Source organism: Camelus ferus, chromosome 17 (genome assembly GCF_009834535.1).
Source record: "Camelus ferus isolate YT-003-E chromosome 17, BCGSAC_Cfer_1.0, whole genome shotgun sequence".
Lineage (NCBI taxonomy): Eukaryota > Metazoa > Chordata > Mammalia > Artiodactyla > Camelidae > Camelus > Camelus ferus.
In genome coordinates, this window is record NC_045712.1 from 5,291,135 (window position 1) to 5,309,445 (window position 18,311).

At 38.3% G+C, this 18,311-nt stretch overlaps 1 protein-coding gene across 15 annotated transcripts in view; it reads right to left on the reverse strand.

Moving 5' to 3' along the window:
• Positions 1–2,434, reverse strand: part of CHL1 (cell adhesion molecule L1 like) — a 184,072-nt gene extending 181,638 nt beyond the window's left edge. For 7 of the 15 annotated variants that reach the window (XR_004312000.1, XM_014563172.2, XM_032458075.1 and 4 more), the window contains exon 1: positions 2,183–2,304. The gene's annotated coding sequence lies outside the window, so the exon portion shown is untranslated. Of the gene's footprint in view, positions 1–1,077; positions 1,409–1,849; positions 1,943–2,182 lie in introns of those variants that run through there. The other 8 variants (XM_014563171.2, XM_032458068.1, XM_032458071.1 and 5 more) reach the window with 5 other exon arrangements.
• Positions 2,435–18,311: the final 15,877 nt, after the last annotated feature.

Below are 18,311 nucleotides of genomic sequence, written 5' to 3' on the forward strand. Positions count from 1 at the left end.
ATGAACTGCCCTAGCCAGTACTCACACCTGCCCAGAAATAACTATTTGTCTCCATTTATTCACTGACAATATTCAGGAGCTTGGGAGGAATGATTATACACTATGCTTTGCCATTACTGGTGGTAAATCCATTGCAGCACTGAAGACCATAAGGTGGAAAGCCCAGTTATACACTAGACCCTGGAACAAAATTAAATCACGAAAGCTACAAGGTAGCCCATATCCAAAAGACTGAAATTAAAGACAAAACCAACTGCAACATTAGCAGGTGAAAGAGGAAATACTCTTACACACAAAGCGAAGCCCTTAAATGCTTTTTTTCCCCCTTGTCCCTAAAAGTTTCCCCAAATACTTTTTTAAGCTTCCTTCTTCATCAATATACTGGCAAGCCAACTTGACCAACAGCTGGTCAGTTTACATCTTCCAATCTATTGTAATCCAGAGCTTTCTAGGAGTTGCACTAGGCAGTAATATTAATATTAATTGATAGTCTCCAAAATCAGTATTTTGCCTTCAACACAAATGCAGAGAAATGAGAACACGCTATATCTAATTGAGGATTAACTAATAATAATAGTAACACTGTCAGCAACCATAACTTTTGTCTTTAGTTTTCCATCAGACACTGAGCTAAACTATCTACTTGGATTATCTCATTCCAGTCGCTCAGATACCCTAAAAGGAACGTACTCATATTAGCCCTATTATCTAAAGGGGGTAACTGAGGCCCGGCACAGTTAAATGGCTCGTCCAAACTCACACGTTTCAGATATGTGGAGATAGAACTGAACCCACGTGCGCACAGCGAGAGCCTCTGACTTGGCTGAACCCAGGTGGCTCACCAGGTGCCCACATCCGCGCGCACGCGCAAATGCCCCCCCACCACCACGGGCGTCCCGTGAGCGTGCCATCGCGCACGCGCGTGCCCGGCCCCTGCTTGACGGCCCTGGGGGCTCCACGGTAACTCCCGCAGGCGGGGCTGAGACTCGGAGCCCCTCGCGTAGGTTTGAACCCGGCGTCTCCCTCCCTGCCACTCCGCCCTACTGTGCCACTACACACTAGCCTTCAGTCGCTCACCTCTCTCCCCTTGCCCTGCTCGCCTTCCCGCTGACAGCCGGACCAACCACCCAGCGCTTGCTCCGGGGCCCGGCTCCGGGCGTGGGTACCTGGACCAGCGCGGCTGCGGCTTCTTCAGCCCCCCGGTTTTCCGCAGGAATTCCTGAGCCCTGCCCCTGACTGAGAAAGTGAGGCTCGCAGCGAGCAAGAGGAGAGGGAATGAACGGGCTGGCGTCCCCCAGCCTCCCAGCTCCAATCCCTGCTCTCCAAATTAATCACTTTCTCCCTGCTCCCTCCCCACGCACACTCTCACTCAAAAAGAAAAAAAGAGAGAGAGAGAGAGAGAGAGGCACAAAGAGGAAGAATGGACCATCCGTGACTGGCATCTCTAGCTCCCCCAGCTCGGCTACCAGGGAGCCATGGCAACCACGCCCCTGGCCTGCCCTCTGGCCCCATCGGTGGTCCGGGGAGGTGGAGCTCCTAACCTTCCCGATTTTTCGTACCCAACCCCGCAATCCACAGATCTCCCTCTTCAAGCTGGCGGCGTGTACCGAACCCCCGGGATCTGGAATCCTCCCCTGGGAGTGGGAGCAAGACAGGGGGACCGGGGTTCTGGAAGAGATCTGAGCCCTGGGACCCAAGAGGTGGTCTGAGTCAAGGAGGAGTGAAGCCAGGACTGACCCCAAACCCAGCTGGACCTCACACCCACTCGAGAGAGGGCTGGAATCTCCTCCAAAGGATAGGGAGAAGTGCGGGTGAGGGGGGTTGGAGGAAAGACAAGAGGTCAACCTACCCGTGACCAGGCGGATAACATGGGAGCTGGAGGATTCGAGCACCCCGTTTACTCTGTCCGACTGACCGGAGACGAATTCAGCCTCAGCCAGCAGGGGGCGGGGCTGGGAAAGGGGGGGGTGTCTCCTCACGGTTTAGAGCTGAGGGACCTCTGACCATTCTACTCTGGGCACGGATGGAACCCAGATTGTGCGCCATCCCCAACCCACAGTGGGTTGACCCCCTTCCTCCCAGGAGCAACCCCTTAATCCTCGTTCCGTCTTGCTCAGAGTTGGGAGAGGCCCCAGGACTAACAAGAGAGACACGAATTGACACCCACTCACCCCTGACATACCTGAGTCGCTTCCTGTACCAGATCCGTTCGGTACCTTCCCTCGGGGAAACTTCCCCACGCAGGCTTGGAGCCGGAGAGGGACCTGCGGGGTGCCGCAGCTCCGGGTGGATCCACCGGAGTTTGCTGCCGGCCGCTCCCAGCTGATCTGCACGCGGGTCTGCCCGCGGAGATGCCGCCGGGCCCCTCCCGCCGCTGCCAGTGGCCGCGAGAACGCGGGACCTGTTCTGGCTTGCTCTCGGATCCACGCCCTCCGGGCAGAGGCGGGCTCGCGCCTCTCTCTCCGTCGGTTCTCCTCAGCCACCCCTCACCCACGCCGCTTATTTTCCCTCCCTCTGCACACTCCCATGGGACTAGGAGAGTTACGGCTTAAGACTTTTATTTTACGGTGAAAAAGGAAGGGAGGAAGCCCAGACTTTGCTCGCCATTTTCCACATCTATGGTCAAGGGAGGTAGGATCGCTGCCCCTTTTATCTTAAAAAAAAAAAAAGAAATTTTAAAGAAACCCCTCCCCTTCCCGATAGTTCCACTCAGTACATACTCTAGACATGGGTCGCCAGTCTGGTTTTCTCCCAGTGCTGCATATTGGAGGGGTGTGGTGCCATTGACCTATTAAAAATATTTTTGCTTTCCTTCCTCATTTAGAGGCGTGATGGGGCTTGCAATTTAATTTACAAGTGATGCTACTGCCATAAGCTGCCAATTGCATACATAAATTCAGGCACTTTCTTCTGTTACCATTTAAAAAAATGTCCTAATACTTATGGTCTATAATTTTACCATATTATTCCCTAACTTTTTTCTTATTATGTATGAATTCAGTATTATAAAGTAGAAGAAAGCCCTGTATACCTATTTTCACTGCAAAAGGCTATTTCTGATTATCAATTCCACCCAAAAATGCAAATTTTATTTTAGGATTCCAAAATTAATCTAGGGACACTAAGGCTTTTGCAGTATAAGTAATTTATATACCTCTTTCATTTTTCCCCCCACTATGATCCTTTTGTTCCAAAATTTTCACATAATACTACTTTAAAAAAAAATCCTGTTGAATTTAAGTTCTCTTTGATGGTAAGAGAATCATTGACTTCTAATTTTTACTCTAGTAGGGCAGTGAGAGTGACCTTACAGTCTGGTTTTGTTCTCCTCTAGTGCATTGAACAATGAGGACATTTAGAGCTATGAGCTACCCTCAGAGCTGGATGCCACTATAGTGAGCAGCAAGAGGGCAGGCAACTCAAGATTCTGCTTCAGAAGCAACTGAATAAAATATTTTGAAAATGAATAAATGGACTTCTAAATTTTAATAATTGCTAACCTTAGAGCCCCAATTCTGTCAGTTCATGTGTGGGCATGGTTCTTACTGACTGCGTTGCAAATTACAAATGCAAGTGAGGGCAGGATTTGTCCTGAGTTTAAATTGAACTGCTAGAGTAATTTCTTTGCCCAAGGCATCATTATTCATGTGGCATGTTTTCTAAAGTGGAAACAAAGATAGAATATTGAATAAAATTCCAACAGGGAAAATACTGTGTCTGTAGGAAAACATTTCCAAGGTCAAGGAGACACAAAGCCAAGTTGTGATCTCAGGAGTTTACCACCTTCTGGGTGAACATCTGCTGAGCAAAAGACTCAGAACTCCATCCTGGCCAAATCAACAGAGCCCTCAAGCATACTGTTCTTCTTCTCTCTGTGATGTGTTTGATTGACATTTGGATCATTACTTTAAAAACAAATGTTTATTGAGCACCTACTATTTAGAAGTCATTGTTCTAGGTGCTAGAGTTAGTACAGTAGACAACTCAACAGGCAAGGCAAGGAGCTTCTTTTGAAATCAGCTACCCAAAGATATATCAGAGAGCACCAAGGCATAATACCAGAAACAAGAAGATGAAGTGTCAGTTCCTAAATAAGGGTTTTTCTTGAAGAGAAATAACATACTTCTGAGCCTCTGACACTGCATATAAATGAAGAAATAGTCAAATAGTAAACGTGTGGCTTATCACGGACAGCCATTAAGTCAGCAAATACACAATAGACTTTACCCCAGGCAACTGCATTTTAAGAAAGCAGTGAGGGGATAGAGGGATAAGGTAGGTAAGGAAAAAGGAAGGAAGAAAAGAAGTGAGGAAGGGAGGCAAAAGATTCACCAAGAAGAAAAGAAAACAGTATTTGAAAGGAAGTCTTTTAACCAGCTAAAGGAAGTCTTTTTAAAGGAATGCAAAATGGAGACAGATGACTTAAACTTCCACATCCAAGAAACACCTCATAGCTGTTACCTCCAAGTATAAATTCATATTTTTAACATGTTCAAGGGAAGGCAACCAATCTAGGCTTCCATGCCCCCAAGAAATTTACAGCTCCACTGCGTCAGCTTCTAGGAAGACTGAAACCTGGGACCAGAAGGCAGCTTTCAGCCAGAGTGGATGTTTGCTGAAGATACCTTCTGCTGCTGCTTTGGAACCCTTTCTTGGCTCCCATTCTTCTGCTGTCTGACACTTTATTCAGCCCGTTTCCCACTCAACAAAAAGTCCTAATCTATCAGGCATCACACCTTTACATGTGGGTGCTGGAGAAAGACTAGGTTCTTGTATCACGTGAAAATTTAATTGCATTAGCCTTGAAAGGTGTGAATTTCTCTCTCAAATTGAGAAAGGCCATGTAAAATAAAAATTCAACTATCAAACCACAAATGAAGGGGAGAAAAAAAGGTTCTTTCATGGATAGAAGCAGAAGGTGAGAGAGATAGGCCAGTCATCTGGAAAAAAGAGAAAAGGTATGAAAAGCCAGGGTATTTTTCAGCTTTTACTGCTGATTTACTACCTACCCCCGGCTTGAACCATCATTTGGTATCATTCCCAGAGTATGGCCATTGGAGGAATATTGCCTTTTGGCAAAGCTGAGTAGCTAGTGATATGGCTTCATTCCTAGAAAAATTGTTTAGCAGAAGAGCTGCAGTTTTGGAAATGGCATTTCAGTCTAGCAGTTCAGAACAGTCACAGATCTACAGAGGTTTTTCTGGCCAACTGCTGTAATAAAGGAAAGCAGGATGTTCCACTGAGGGATAAACCCTTCAAAGGCAACCTTGGCAGTACAAAGCAGCCATCTTCAGCTTAGACACTAATAAAGCTAAAGAGGACCATATTAACTCTGAGGAGTTAACATGACAGAGTCGATACTCCTTTAACTTGTCTTTTAATGTGAGAACAAAAGGACATGTTATCAAAAATCAAAGGGTGATAATTCTGGAACAAACAAAAAAGGTGAAAACTTGCATTTCATGCTGTGGATCATTAATATATATGATTCAGTCTTAGGAGGTCATGGAACCAGACACTTTCGCTGGATTTCAAAAGGGCTAGGTAATTTTATGGCCGTTAATAAACTTATATTTGCATAGCTAAGATAAGGCTTATATTTTATCACATCTCATGCCTTAAGGCATTTGTTGATTACTTGTGGAGATCAGAAAAATTTCCTGTCCTCCAATCAGAAATGCCCAACTCCCTACTGAGCTTACTCTCCTATTAGTGATTTACTCCAAAGTCCTAGGCAACCGAGTCTCATCTCAAAGACTTGTGAACTGAGTTATAGGATGAATTCACATTGGTGTCCAATTGATTTAGGACAATAGATTTACCACTGTCAGGAAGAAGGAAACATGTTGGAGAGAAAAGAGAGAACTAGTGGGTCTCCTTAACATAAGAGCTTGTGACAGGATGTTGTTTGCTCCCCTTCCTCCCCCTGCCCCATCCCCCCCAAATCTGGTTTGGTTTTGTTTTTTTTTTTCCTCTTCCTGGGCACATGGCCACCTACCAAAAGACTATATTTCCCAGTTTCCTTTGTGACGAAGTTTGAAGCCAAAGCTAGATTCTCACCAAAGGGACATGAAGAAAAATGTAGTTGGCAACTTCTGGATCATCTACTTAAAGATAATCTAGATTCACTCTTCTTTTCCCTTCCAGCTAGCCCGCACTGGTAAAAGTCTTAGGTTGTGGATGGGTGAGGATGACTCATTAGCCTGAGTTCTTGGATGATTCTAGATCAGAACCCACTTACTACTATGAACTGACTTTCTCTCTTCTTTGAGCGAGTGTCTTTCGGGGTCTCTATTATAACTGTTTAGCCTTTCTCCTAACCTAACTAATACAATGGTGATCTCTCTCATCTAAACAATTTCAGAATAATATAGTGAAATAATAAAATGAAATAAGAATGGAGGATACATTGGGTAGCTGCTTTTTTGTTTGTTTGTTTGCCCAGAGTTTATCTGCATTCATCAGTTAACCAACTCTAGGGAATAACATCCCCTGTGTTTAGATGGCTGAGTTGATGCTACAGCCACAGCTTCCTATCTACCTCTGGTCCAGGTGACACAGGCATGATCAACCAATATTTTCTATTCCTCTGTCAATGGTGTTTGAAGCAATGAAAGCTATCAGACTTAAAAGGCATTAATGAGAGAACTACCATGGACTTATGCTTTAGTGATTGGGATAAACACTGAGGATGACTCAGCAGGCATGATGTAAGCTAGAAGAAGCTGGCTGCTTCTTATCAACACTTAGAAAGAGGATGCCTGAGAATGAAGGCACCACAGGAAAAAGAAGAGAGACAGATACTTGACATTCTTATTTGAAGACCTAGGTCCATTGAAAGTCCATTGCTTATTGAAAGTTGAAACTGGTGTACACCTTGAGTCTGTAGCTAGGTGAGTGGAAAAAAATTTTACATAAAATAGTTTGCATTAGTTACTGGTTTCTTGTGCTTAAAATCATTTTGTATTCATTATAAATGCCTAAGTAAGGTTATTCTCTGGGGATAGGTTGTCAGTAAAAGGAATGTGCGTGGCAAAAAAGTCTTCCTTTCATGAGATCACACGTCTGATTGGTAGTGACTCCGAAATACTGTGTCAAAGGGATTCCAACCTCGTATCTGAGTTCAACAGGAAAGGACAAAATGATCTATTAATGATGCCTGTCATTGATATTGTATAAGAAATGATTCTCATGTGCTGTAAGTATTGTCATCCTCATTTTAAGGCATTCTTAAAGTTTGGCATAGATCTAGACATGTGGTGACTTTATTATTTTTTTAAATTATGGTACATTCTTTGGAGGCATATTTTTAGTTGTCCTAAAAAGAGCCATGGACTAATTAGTCCTCTCTATGCAGTATTAAGGACCATAATTCATGGTGTCAATTGACTTTTTCCTGCAAAATAAACAAATTAATTGGCAGGACGTGCATTTAAATCACAAATTGCTAGCATGTGATATACTGTGTTAACACCAACCATAACTCAATTATTTACAGGCATTACATTAGATTTATTTTCTTTCAGGGGTTAAATGAGACTTATCAATCTATTTATTCATGTTGTTTTTTCAGAATATGATAAATGGAGAAACCCAATATTGCATTCAAAACTCCAGGCTACAGTACAATAAGCCTCAATAAGGGATCTGAATGTCCTGTTTGTAGTGACAAAAAAGATATGCCTTAACCTATAGGCATTAACTCCTCTATCTTCTGCTATATCCTTTGTGTTTCTCACTCAGGTAGTTTTTTGCCAGCTCACACTAAAGCATTTACGGGCACATAAGTAGGCATGAGTTTTACACAACCTTTATACTGTTCACATAGAGTGTTTGCTCCAAACAGGAAAAATTTATTGGCTCGTATTCCTTTTCCTAGAGCTCAGTCCATCTATTCTAATGTAAATGTGAAACATTTTTTTCCTATTTTGCATAAAGAAGTCATCTTAAAAGTTTATTAAAATTAATTAGATGTTAATGTCTCAAATATGAGTAAAGGAGGAAATTTGATGATGAAAGTATGAAATATTACAGGATCCCTAAAATATTCTGATACAGTATCCAAAGAAAACACACAGAATTACCAAGTAAAATGAATATATGCAATGCAGGTAAAAACAGACAAACACAGGGCACAAATCAAGTTAAACAACTTGATAATATTTTTTCGTAATGAAAAAACAAAACAACACAAAAACAAAGTCCAAATATAATTGTATTACCCAGTTTTAGGACAGATGCCATTTTAAACACCATTAATTCATGCAACTATTTTAGGAAAAAATTATATTATTTAGTATTATATTTAAATTAAATAATAAAATTAGAAATTATAATAAAAAAATTATAGAGCTGTCCATAAATTTAGACCAAGGCTTTCTACTTCTAAGACTCTATACAATGTAAATAACCTGAAATACAGATAATTCTATATGCTCATAGATATCCAATGACAAAATTAACTATAAATACATAAGAACATGATTACTAGGTTGAAGCATATGAAATTGTTCTTATTTCAGTCCTGCAAAAATGGTGATTTCACATTGCTCAACCTAATAAATTATTCTGCAACCTTATAATTAAACAGTCTAAAATTATGTTTTTAAAGATCTATAATAAAAGAAATTCTTTCCAATGTGAAGCTGTGGAATCTTAGTTGTGGTTTCTTTCAGGACCAAGCCTCTCCTTTAGATTGAAACTATGAAGTATGAACCAAATATAAACATAATATCTGAAAGCACTGGAACGCTTCCCCAAACAGGCAAATATTAGAAAGAGTAGACATCCAGAGGAAGGAAACAGCACTGGATGAGTTTCCTGTTCTATAGCTTTTAGCTTAGCCAGAGGGCAGGACCCAGTCTGTCCATACCAAGTGGATAAAATAAAGAAAAAAAGCTTGCAGACTTGCTTGAAGAAACAGAGGGCAGATTCTGCACAGCCAGACCAACTAGAAAATGAGAGAGGAAACCCCATGAAGAAAAAAAACCAAAAAACAAAAAACAAAGAAAGGGAGCTCCAAATTCTATGTATAAATACTGCCCAACCTCTAGCTAGCCTTTCAAACTTGCGTTAGTCGGACAGTATCCAAACAGTTCTGTTGAGGCTAAAAGAACTGGACCAAGATTTCAACCATCCATTGCAAAGGAATGTGCAGTTTGATCTCGGCTACATTTATTGTCAGCTAAGAAAAATCAAAATCAGTATTATTTGGAAAACAGAACAGAATCCAGAATCTCTCCAATGCTCTGAAAACAATCCAAAATGACTCACTATTTGATAAAACATATGTGATCTGTACTCAAAGAGAAGACCACTGGAGATCAGTCCTGAGATGATGCAGATATTGGGTTTAGCAGGACAATGAAGTTAAAGTATAATTATAATTATGCTCAAGAAAATAAAAGAAGATATTCTCAAAATGAATATAAAGTTTGGAAACCTAAACAGAGAAAAACAATCTCTAAAAAGAAAACCAAAGGAAAATTGTAGATTTGAAAATATATAAATAGAATATCTGAAATTTAAAACTTCAAATAGCTTAACAGCAGCTTGGAGCTGACAGAGTGAAGAATCAGTGAATTAGAAGCTAGATCAATAGAAATTTCCCAACCTGAAAGAGAGAGAAAAGACTGGAGGGAGAATACTGAATACAGCTTCAAAATATTTAACATGTGTGTAACTGGAGTCATGAAGGAAGAGAGGAAGATTGGGCATAAAAATATTTTGGAAGAAATAATGGCAAAAACTTACCAAATGTGATGAAAGTCAGAAATCTGTAGATTTAAGGAACTCAGCAATCCTAGAAAGCCCCACCTAGGTTGGTGGTAATCAAACTACTAAAAAACAAAGATTAAAAGAAAACTTTGAAAGAAGACAGAGAAAAGTAACACATTACATACAAGTGACTTAGCAAGTTTAAAGTGCTAAAAGGAAAAAAAAAAAAAAAAAAACACCTAGAATTCCAGATCCAGTGAAAATATTCTTCAAGCACGAAAGCAAGATAAAGATAGTTTCGGATAAAAGAAAAGAGGCTTATCATCATCAGAGCTAAACTACAAGAAATGCTAAAAGTAGTTTTTGAAGGCTGAAAGGAAATGATACAAGATGAAACTAAGATCTTTAGAAAGAAATAGAGAACCTGGAGATGGAAATATGTAGGTAAATATAGAAGACTTTTTTTTTTTCAATTTACTTAAAGTATACATGACTGTTTAAAACAAAACCCTTAGCTCTTACTTCCAATAAAACGGAGACAAGTCTCCCAACTTAAGAGAAATGCACATTATCACATGTACATGAAAGTATCATTGCATATGTAAAAGTATGCTTCAATAACTGATATTTCCTGAACAAAAATATAGCATCTCTCATAATGTTGATTTCATCCAGGATTTTATTATTAACACAACTACGAAAACCTGCAGAGATTTTACAGAAACATCAGCCCTAATTAGATAGAAACAAAAATCCTCTTTTCAGATCTAAATTTTGCATCATTATCTCTCTAGGAACAGATCATTAAGTTATTATTTAGTCTCAAGGCTGTTTACTGATTAGAATGCAGAACACTTAACCGTTTGCATTTGGAAACAAAGTGGAATATGTATAGCTAATCCACTTTAAAACAAAAGAATGTAAAACTTATCTAAATTTGAATGACTTGCTTAAGAGGAAATACAAAACAACTCTGCCCAGTATAGAGTGTTTTCTCTATTATACATGCTCAAAGGAGAAGTGGTTTTAGGTTAACTGATTAATTGATAAAAATCTTACACACAAGGTAATTAACAACAGTTCTTGTATACCAAATATGTTTGGTTTTTTGTTTGTATTTGTTTTTCTTTGCTTTATCCAATGAAAAATACATTTGGGGGTAACTTCTTTTTGATTCTCAAAATTAGACTAATGTTTTTCCAGGACCAGACACAATCATTATGAATCAAGAAAAGGTTTCTCTTATGGTATTTCACTCAATGATATGTCATATCTGTTCTTTCATGCAACAGTTGGATGATCAGAAGAAACATAATGTTTTTAATTTTTCATAATTATCTATACCAGAAATTATGAAAGTATAATGCATTTTCAAGACACTGATTAAGTATTACCACTCCAGTTAAAAAAGACGATAAGAGAGAATAAATAAAAGTAAATTTGTTCTATATTCCTAAACTGTTTTCTTTATAAACATTTGGAGGATACTGTGTTTTTAAAACACATAAAAATACTACAAATCTAATGTACATACAGAAAACACAATTTTCCATTAAATGCTACTCAAATAAATTGCAAATAAAGTTTTTATAAGCTGATATTATCTGGCAGCCTACTTATATCTTTAATTCACACACTGACTCCAAAATCTAGATACAGTGAAAATATAAAATGCCCACCAAGATATCTAATGAAGCATAACAATAAGCTTTTGAAAAAGCTTAAAATGCTATTGAAATAATTTTCATCTTGATAACAAGTTAATATATTTACTAGGGATAAACGGCAAAGCCTTACTGACTAATCCTTACTCAAATGATTTAAATATCAAATTCTGTTGCCAGATTTTGAAGGTGATAGCTGGCAATTAACTTCTCTGAAAAGTTTGTGAATACAGCAAAGCATATGTTCCACACTTGACAAATTACACACATCCATTATAAGATCTCGAAAAGAAAGGCATTCCCATGCCAACCTTCAACCCTCAACAAGAATTTATTCAAGCCATAACTCTACACCGATGACAGAGCAAACCAACATAAAATGGGGGCTTTACCAAAGGAATTGTTTATAGAAGGGTCAGAAGAGGTTTCCCGTAAAATGCTGTAGAAGCCCAACTGTCTTGTTCTATTTTATACTTACCGTAATAAACTCCTATCCTTTAAGTTATAGAATTTTCTCACCATCATGTGATCTAAGATGTAAGGTGAAACAGGCCCTTGTTGGAATTATCTCAAAGAGGGAAAATAAAATATGTTCTCTGAAATGGTGACTGTGGCTTTGTTCACATCCTTTGACAAATGAATTAGCCTTCTTGGGAATTGGTAGTTAAATGGAATTCTAGTTGTGGAGAGCATCACTGAGTTTGCACTTACAACCATCAGTAAGTGTAATCTTGTATTTTTGTGGGAGATGGATGACTTTGTTTGTGCTCTTGATTCTCCAGAGACTGAACTTCAGTGAAAGGATACAGAAAAGTGTTGTTAAATGGGGCATCTACAGTGTATAGTAAAGCCAGAAAAGTGCATAATAGAGCCAAAAAAATAACAAGCCTAAAATATGAATAAACATTGCTCCCCTAAGGAAGCAGAAGTAATGAAGAGAGAGAAAAAGAAAAAAACATAAATCACAGAATGCATACTAAAAATGCTTCATCTAGAAAACACATTCTTATTCCTTTATTTCACATTCCTTGAGAAATAAACAACCTATCTATAAAATACGTGGTATCCAGGGTCAGAGTGGTAAAGTGAGCTTAAAAAGATCATTCAGAATTTAAAATGGAATTAGAAAATATACTTAGACATATAATTCACAATCAGATGCATTCTGTGAATCTCAGACTTTGCAAGCACTTCTGAGGCCCTCTGAGTAAGGAATACAGTGAAGTTTGTTCATATAAAGTATTGTAGGAGAAAGAAAGAGCCTTAAATGCCACCTGAATCATCATTCAATTCATACATACATACATACATACTCTGCATATGGTAAACATGAAATTTCGTACCTCTCCTAGAACCAGAATAGTTAATTTTCTATTGTTTGGAATAAGGAACTTCAGTATGTTTTAAAGACCACCTCGAATACAGAAGCAATAGTTGCTTTTGTATCTAAAGTTGGAGATATTCACTGCCTTCTTACGAGCCTAATCCTTACCAAGTGGAGATTTTCAGTATGTGCCATACTGGGGACCCCCTTCCATCGCACATGCAGCTCTGATAACAGAGCTGCTCACAGGACACTCAGAAGTGAACAGAAGTGGAACATCCTGCTCTGAGCTGGAAAACACAGACAGGCTCCTCACTACTCTGCCAGGCCGAGGCCAAGACTCCAAAAACAAAGGGACCTTTCCTAATAGAGGTACCATATGACTCACGCCAGGTGAAATGCGTTCCCTCAGGCTGATTTGTCTTCGCTCTACGCATTAATGTGGTTCCAGTCCAATTTGTCCAAATAGCCATCTCATTAAGGCCCTCAGTAAATGCCAGCTTGGCATAGTAGCTGGCCAAGTTAAAAAACAAATGTATTTTATTCTGAGAGGTAAACTATTGAAAATAGCTCCTTGGTCTTTATAATCACAGTATTTGATCAAAACAACAAAGCCACCAAAGTAGGGCCAAATAAGATGCTTCCATCTAAATCAATTTATTCTCATCATGGGGGAAACAGGAGTAATGTTCATATATAAGCATAATTCAGTATAATAATCAAGTTCTTAATCATCCTGAAGACTGTATCTCAGAATCGTTATCAGGTCATTTTGTACTTTAATTTTACAGCAGTGGAGATGACTTGGCTGATATCTAGTCTTTTTGTCTTGTAACAAAGCACCATATGCATTTTTAACCATAAATTAGCCTTGATTTAATTGTACAGAATGTAACCATGGAACAAAGTGACAAAATGAATATATCTTCATAAAATGAAGTGACCTCAAAATTCCTAAATCATTTTCTTAAATCAAAGAAATTATATTTCAATAAATGATCATGTTTTTGCTGAATATCTATTATGTACCAAAAATTAAAACCCTGAAATGAACATAGTTCATTCTTATTCCACTTGGGAGAAGGTGAGATCCACATCCTCCAATTCCACTATCTTAAAGGTGATGTTTTTATTCCACTTGGGACAATGCAATCTATAAATGGGGAAATTTATATAATTGGCCTTTATATGGGCCAGGTTAGACAAGCATACAGGACTAAGGGGATCACTGTAAGATTTTAGGTTGTTTTAAAACATTGATTCTATCAATCCCCCGCTAACCCCACTCAAAATTAAAAACAAAAACAAAAACGTATCTTCATTTTTGTTTTAGACATGCTTTGATATAAATAAGATATACTCATGAAAATAGCTAAACATAAAGTTGCAAATGCAAAATTTTGAGGCATTGAACATAAGGATTTTGTTTTACATATTTTGGGGGTTGTTAAGTGTTACTCTATAAAAGAGTCCTCAAGAGTATGAGTGTTGGGAAAAAGGGGTACCAGAATAAACCATGTCTACCATCACATTTTAAGAATCAGAGAAAGAAAGTCATCAAATTATATGAAGAATAATGTATAAAAAATGTTAAGAGAAAAACAGAAAAGTACAATGCCATGAATATCACAGCAGAAAAGTATGTCAAGGAAATGGTGTTTAGCGATATCAAATAAACAAAAGGCTTTGGAGTCAAAAAAAAAAAGTAATTGTTGACTTTGATGAAACATTGGTAGAATTATGATTCTAGAAATCACATTTTATTAAGAATGTGGTTATTTAAAAAATTAAAATATTAGTAAACTATTTTCAAGGACTTACTAGATACCAAGAACTGAACTTGGTGGTCTAAATAGATGAACTCATTTAATCTACATGAAAACAAAACTCTTAAGTTTGATATTATGATTATGCTAATTTTAAGAATGAAGAAACTAGGCCTAAGGGGGACAAAGTGAAGTGCAGAGTCACAGGGCTGGAAAATGAAAGAACAGACACTCAAACTTGGATCTGTGTGATTCACACATGTTATTGCACCGTTTGGAATGTCTAACTAGAAGAGAAAGCAATATGTCAACAAGGTACTTATGATGTAAAGGAGATAGGCCAGTATGGAGCCAAAGTGGACGTGACAGGTAAAAATAAGGGTTGAATATGAGATTCCTCAGGATTTAAGAAATAGTGGGGAAATCAAGAAGGGTTATCTTTACAGGAAAGAAAAAAACAGTCCTGGGGGAGGGTACAGCTCAGTGGTAGAGTGTGTGCTTGGCATGCACGAGGTCCCAGATTCAGTCCCCAGTACCTCCATTAAAAAGAAAGAAACGAATAAAAATAGAAATAAACAAAAAAGAAATAAACAAAAAAAAATTATTAAATAAATAAGTGGTCTGAATAAAGAGACAAGCTGGAAGAAAAAAAAATCCTTCCTCTAGGACAAATCAAAGCTAAAAGAAATTAACTATAACATTTAGCTATAGTACATCACTCTCTTCTCCTTGTCACTTTCTCTTTACTTTCATAACCAGCTCAAATAGTTACCTTTGATTCCAAGGCCAGTTTTCACAAAGTAACTTTATTCTTTTGTGCTACAAGTGATCCTCCATGTGGTCTGACCAGGTAAACTGAAGCACAGCAAAGCCATATTTTGATATTACTGCTGGACAGTCATCTAGGCTCACTGTCTATGCACCATTTTCTGAGCACAAGACTGAAATTCTTGCAAAATGACAAATTATCTAATATGTTGGATGAAGGGTTGACAATCATGGCCTATAGGCCAAATCTGGACCACCACTTGTCTTGTAAATAAAGTTTTATTAGAACATACTCATGACCATTCATTTACATAGTGCCTATGCATGCTTTTGTGCTACAATGACAGAGTTGAGTCATTTTGACAGAGATCATATGGCACCAGAAACCTAAAATATTTATAACTGGCCCTTCACGGAAAGTTTTTCAACCCCTGTCCTGGACCTTTGGGATTGCCAGCAAATGTTTATATTGTTAAGAGTAAAACCTCAAATCCAGATGGTCTTCTAAGTTACCTGGATAGAAATATAACCTATGACAAATTAGCTGCTCCTTCTACCCATTTCCATTATACATAACTCTGCTAAACAAAAGTCTGGTAGGCCACGAGGCAGAGACCACAAGTGTTAACCAACATTCTCTTCTCCTTGCTCCTGGGCATACGGTAAAACTAGTTTTCCCAGGATCCCTCACATCTATGGATGGAAGAGTGGAATCATTTGACTGAGTTCTGGCCACTGGGCTATGGGAAGAAGAAATAAATATGTGCCACTTCCAAGGATAGCCATAAAACAATCTTTCAAGTTTTCTCACTTTCCATCTATGTGGCTGGATGCAAAGGAGAAAATAGCTATGTTATAAGAGAGAAGAAGCTGGGCCTTCTGGATTAACTTTTAGAAAAGAGACAGCCAAACTGGAACACTTCTATTGAATTTGTGTGAGCAAGGAATAGATCTTTATTCTGTGAAGCCACTGGGATTTGGGAGAAGCAAAAATTTTTGTTATATTAGCAAGCATTAATTGCTCTGATTAATAAGGTCTGTAAGATGTAAGTTCTCCCCCCAAATAAGATGATAGTATTCTATTTTTAACCTTTATAACATTACCATCAGATCATTAGAAAACAATTATTAATTACCTTAATTTACAAAGCCTGAGTCAGGGTATGTGCCTCTGCTTATACTAATTATCTGCATCTATCTAAAAATGCTATTTCTATTTTCTCTACTTCTGTGCATGGCACTGTATTAGTTTGCTAGGATTGCCACAACAAAATACCGCAGACTGGGTAGCTTAAACAACAGAAACTGATTGTCTCACAGTTTTGGAGGCCAGAACTGCAATATCAAGGTGTTGACAAGTTTGGTTTCCTCTGAGGACTCTCTTCTTGGCTTGAAGGTGGCTGCCTTCTCACTGCGTCTGCACATTTCTCCTCTTTGTGCACATGCCTGCTCTCTCTCTGTGCCCAACTTTCCTCTTCTTATAAGGACACTAGTCAGATTGGAGGTGGCCCATTCTGATGGCCTCATTTTAACTTGATGACTTCTTTAAATGTCCTATCTCTAAATATAATCACATTCTGAGGAACTGAGGGTTAAAGCTTCAACAAAGGAATTTGGGAGGGGACACAATTCAGCCTATAACAGGTATCAAGAATCATCCAGGATTTGACCCTTGATGATTTCCCCTGCATTGCCTCATACATTTGCCAAGTCTGATTAAGTTTATCCCAGAATTATCTTTCATTTCTGTCCCTTCATTTCCATTTCTACTACCAACTAGTCCATGACCTCATTTCTTTTAGTCTGACCTTCAGTAAATTGTCCTTCTGTATCTACTCTTCTATATCTCCAAAGCATCCTACTATCTGCTCAAAAATCAACAAATATTTTCAACTACCCTATGAAATAAAGATCATACTTTTAGGCCTGTCACTCAAGAGCCTGGAAGATTTCATGCCAAACTGTGTTTCTAGTCTTCTATCCTAATACTTGCTTTCATTCAAATTTGACTACATTTATTCCCCAAAATCACATTTGGTTTTCCAAACACTCAGCATCTAATTTCTCTACTTCTTGCTCCTGGAACACCTGTGCTGTCATATTAATTTCTCTTAAGTGAATGTACTTTTTAACTCTCCAGTAGACTGGTTCTGATCTTCAAAGTTATTCCACAGAAATTTCCCTCAGAACTTCCATAGCAACTTGAGTTTCATTTATACTAATGGCACTCTATTTTGCATTATCATTACTGTAATAATTATTACATTAGATACTGTGCAAAATACTTGACATACATTACCTCATCAATCTTCCCACTCATCCTTAATATCTGTAATTATTTTCCCCATTTTACAGATATAGAAAACAAATCTTGGAGAGTAGAATATCTTTCTAAAGGTGACACAACTAAAAAGTGGTAAAGCACACACTTGAACCTAAGTCTGTCTGCTCTGACTCCAGTGGTTTTAAACACACAGTATATTACCTCTGCATATTTATACAGAAGTTTTTCTATCTGTGAACATCTCACTTGTGAACATCCGTGGATGTGGTCAAAGCCATTTTACAAAACAGAAGCATATCAACTCTGTCAGCTGCCAACAGATGGCATGTGATACAGGGTCACTTTAGTCTCTGCCATTGTGCTGGCCTGCTCATATTCAACTGTGGATAGAGTCATATCTTAGTACCTTTGTAAGACATAGTGTCTGCTGCCTCATGTGTGTTGCATATGTATGCACAAATCAAATGGAAAAAATGATGACTATCATCAGTTACAACCAAGAAGATCACCATGTTCTCACATATGATGGAGTGCCATCTATTACAAAAATAAAGGAAAGGAAACATACAGAATTAAAGTTTGTGTTATATTTTTGCTCTGGATCATTTTTCTCCTTTTGGAGTGTCAGACATATATATGTTTCAAAATATGTTCTGCTTTTTTTTTTAACAGAGTGAACAGATTAAATAAAGTATGTATAGCCACCAATTATATAAACTGCTTATTTATATTTGCTTGATAATACATATCTATCCATCTATCTATCTATCTATTTCTCAACAAATGAG